The sequence below is a fragment of the Lepidochelys kempii genome, chromosome 6 (assembly GCF_965140265.1).
Source record: "Lepidochelys kempii isolate rLepKem1 chromosome 6, rLepKem1.hap2, whole genome shotgun sequence".
Taxonomy (NCBI): Eukaryota; Metazoa; Chordata; order Testudines; family Cheloniidae; genus Lepidochelys; species Lepidochelys kempii.
The window spans coordinates 105,306,009-105,310,080 of record NC_133261.1 but is presented as its reverse complement, the minus strand read 5'-3'; positions in this window follow the sequence as shown (position 1 = coordinate 105,310,080).

Genomic DNA, 4,072 nt, shown 5'->3' with positions numbered 1-4,072 from the left:
TCCGTGTTGCCTCCACCTCCATTGAAGGAGTCAAACAACACGGCTGGGGTAGTGGTGGCTGAACCCCCTAAAATGGCATGCAGCTCATCATAGAAGCGGTATGTTGTGGGCTCTGACCCGGAGCGGCCGTTCGCCTCTCTGGTTTTCTGATAGGCTTGCCTCAGCTCCTTAAGTTTCACACAGCACTGCTTCGGGTCCCTGTTATGGCCTCTGTCCTTCATGCCCTGGGAGATTTTGACAAACGTTTTGGCATTTCGAAAACTGGAACGGAGTTCTGATAGCATGGATTCCTCTCCCCATACAGTGATCAGATCCCATACCTCCTGTTCGGTCCATGCTGGAGCTCTTTTGCGATTCTGGGACTCCATCATGGTCACCTGCAGCTTGCCATGCTGGCCAAACAGGAAATTGAAATTCAAAAGTTTGCGGGCCTTTTCCTGTCTACTTGGCCAGTGCATCTGAGTTGAGAGTGCTGTCCAGAGTGGTCACAATGGAGCACTCTGGGATCGCTCCCGGAGGTCAATACCGTCTAATTGTGTCCACAGTACCCCAAATTTGACCCGGCAAGGCTGATTTCCGCACTAATCCCCTTGTCGGGGGTGGAGTAAGGAAATCGATTTTAAGAGCCCTTTAAGTCGAAAAAAAGGGCTTCATCGTGTGAACGGGTGCAGGGTTAAATCGATTTAATGCTGCTAAATTCGACCTCAACTCCTAGTGTAGACCAAGGCTCAGAGTCCTTTGCAATGCCTCCAGGCTCACTGCATTGTGGGCAACCTTCACGGCATATTGTCAGATCCCTGTTGGCATCCGAGAGAATTGTGGGAGCAAGGTTCAGACACCTATCAGAACTTCCCAGACCATACCTTGTTCCTGCACCATTTGTGAACTGGTTGAGGCCTTGAAGAATGAAACATTCATTATTATAACAGGACAGTATATATTACTGTGCATCTGATGCTCCATTCCCAAACATGCGTAGTTATTTATAGCTGTGCAGAGTTGAGGTAGAACCCATCCAGATCAGAACGGCATCATTTTACACCCCCCTTACACTCTGATTTGGTAGCATTTTACACCACATTGTCCAGGTGTAAATGACTAAATGCATGTAATGAAGGAGAATCAGGACTTACGTTGTTGCAGTTCTAAAGGCCAAATTTCATTCTGAGTTTCACTGGTGTAAATCTGGGATAACTGCATCACTTCAGCTTTATATGGGCGTAACTAAGCATGAAACCCAGACTTTAAGCCCTGTTTTGGTCTCACTTACAGTCCACGTGTCCCGGAATTCAACATTAGAGCTCGTCTGCATGTTTTTTCCCCCCCCATTGAAAATTCTGATGAAAACAAAAAACTTCTGTTTTCTGTGAAATTTCATTTTTTTTCCTCTGAAAACTCCAAGATTTTGGCTGAACACACGAACCGTGGCACCACCTGGGAGCTGTCGTTTGCTCCACTATGTGCCGGGATCATCAGCAACACTACATCTCTCATAATTAGGTTCCGAAGGATTCGATCTTTACCGGTAAATCACAGTAAATGTCAATTTCACCATACACATACAAACCAACACAAAATATTTCCATCAGTAAGAACAGAAATATACAGATAGGCAAGGTAAGAAAAATATTGCTTGAGAACTTATTAGAGTTTGATTTTAGCATATTTACTTTGTATATTTTGACATGTGCTGTTGACAATTTGTGGTTTAACAGTTCTAAAGCTTCAACATTTTGAATCTCAACATCAACTGTCATTAAATGTGTGACCCCCCACCCCACAATTTCTTGCAACTGTGAAAGCTTAAATTGATAAAAATAATTTTTAAAAAATGCTTTAAAATAAACATCAGTGTTATCCAACAAAATTGTAATAAAAATCAAATTTTCCAAGTGTACTCGTAATGCTCCATGATCTCCCCTCTTGGTGAGGAAAAGCTGTGCATCATGGAGTTCCTAGTCATGGTGCAATATGGAAGATAAAGTCCAGAAAGGGGACATGAAGAGCAAACGGCAACTCCCCTGAGGTGCTACAATTCCCATTTTCAGCCAAAATATTTTGGTTTGTAGGTGAAATATTTCAACAACAAATTTTTTTGTGTGTGAAAAATTTAATTTGGTCAAGAACCCAATTTTTCCATCAAAAAACAGTTTTGATGGGAATTTTTTTGACCAGCCCTAGTTTGTATAGTGCAAACAAAGGGTGATGCATTGTACATTTTTCAATAAAAATGATACCCATCAGTTTTCTCCTTTGTATGGATATGCTGGGAGATGTGGAAGGTGTAATGCACAAAGGAAATGCAGAATATCTGGCCATGGTGGAGAAGAGAGTGGAGAAAGAGGCCTGAATGAGTAAGGTGTACAAAGCCTCCGCTCTGGATCTTTTAAAAGTCTTGGTGAAGCTGAATGCACATTACCCTGGTAAATTAAGCCTCACATAACTTTAATTTGCCTGACTGCCCCTTTTTATGTTGCCTCAGAGCTCATGGACTTTGGTAGAATTACTGGCGGGCCAGATTTTCACATGGATAAACTGCTGTTGAATCATTCCTCTAATGTACCAGCCAATAAAAATGCTTTCCTTCCCCAGCTCTTTCCACCTGTTTTTTTCCCTTTAAGAGACTCTCTAAGGTGCCACAAGTACTCCTTTTCTTTTTGCGAATACAGACTAACACGGCTGTTACTCTGAAACCTGTCTTAATGTACAGCTTTGCTTGACTTCCCCATGTCCCTCTTACTGTGTTCTGGGGGAGTCATTCAGTAGAGGTCTTTTTGAGAACTTCTTTTTAAAGCTCCTAACCTGTGGACTGACCAGTGATAAATAATCCCAGTTTTGTCTTAATAGAACCATATCACCTTCCACCTGAGACTCTCAAAGCATTTTTACAAATAGTATTGAGTTACATCTAATGGAAGAATTATCCTCATTTTACAGATGGGGAAACTGAGGCACAGAGAGGTGACTTGACTTGCCAAGGGTCCCATGGGAAGGCTGTGGTGGACCAGGAAAAAAAATCCCAGAACTTCACCATAAACCCAATTTCCCATCTCAACAATAAGCCATGATTTTTTTTATTCTTAGAAGAACACCACACAGCAATGATTCTGTTTTGGGCAAGGAGTAAGACCATGCTGAGGATAATGAATCTATGAGGTTCTAAAATTGAGCCCTTGTTTTAGCTCTCAAGTGGGTGCAGTGGGGCAATTTTTGTTCTATGTCTGTACAGCACCGAGCACAATGAGGTGCTGGTCCGTGACTGGGGCTCTGTTGTAATAACTGGGCCTATAAATTTACCTTAATTTTGAGCTCAACTGTGAGAAGTAAGGAAATGTTCACAGAATGTCACAGTAACCTATAATAATAAACAAATGGCAATAAAATAAGTTATAATGCTCACAATCAAAGAAGACAAGCAACAGATGAAAGATGGGAGGAAAAAACCACAAAAATATAATAAATTAATATTAATGGGCCCCCTCCATGTAAGCCATTATTAGTTGGCTAACTCCTTAGGTGTCATGGGAGACTTGACCATAAGGAAGCATCTCAACGTCTGAGCTATTAAACTGATATTATACTTGAACTGAGTCAAAGGCCATTAACCTAGTACTGAACTTCTTGTTACTGGCATTGAGTTCCTCTAGCTTTTCCAGCTGATAAGTCACTTTGTACCTTCTGTTTCAGTTTCTCCCCTTGGCAACAGGAAACTGAAACCCTTGTTATGACATCAGAAAAGTCTCGGACCAGCTGCTGTAAATCAGTACAGCTGAGAACTTGTCCCTGATGTAATTTCAAACAAGCCCACAGAAAAACACACACTGCAACATAATCATACTTGGTATTTACATAGCAATTTTCAGATAAGGATCTTAGTGTATGTTTTACAAACAACAAATTAACTGTTCTCACACTGTGGTCAGATATGTTTTATTGTATCCATTTTAGTCTTACTTTTTGGTCAAAGAATGGAATATCATAAATGACTCCTTACTAATTTCACTGGACATGCCATGGATAAAACCCACAGCTAGTAATGGACTAATACTATACCCATATAGCAAAACCAATG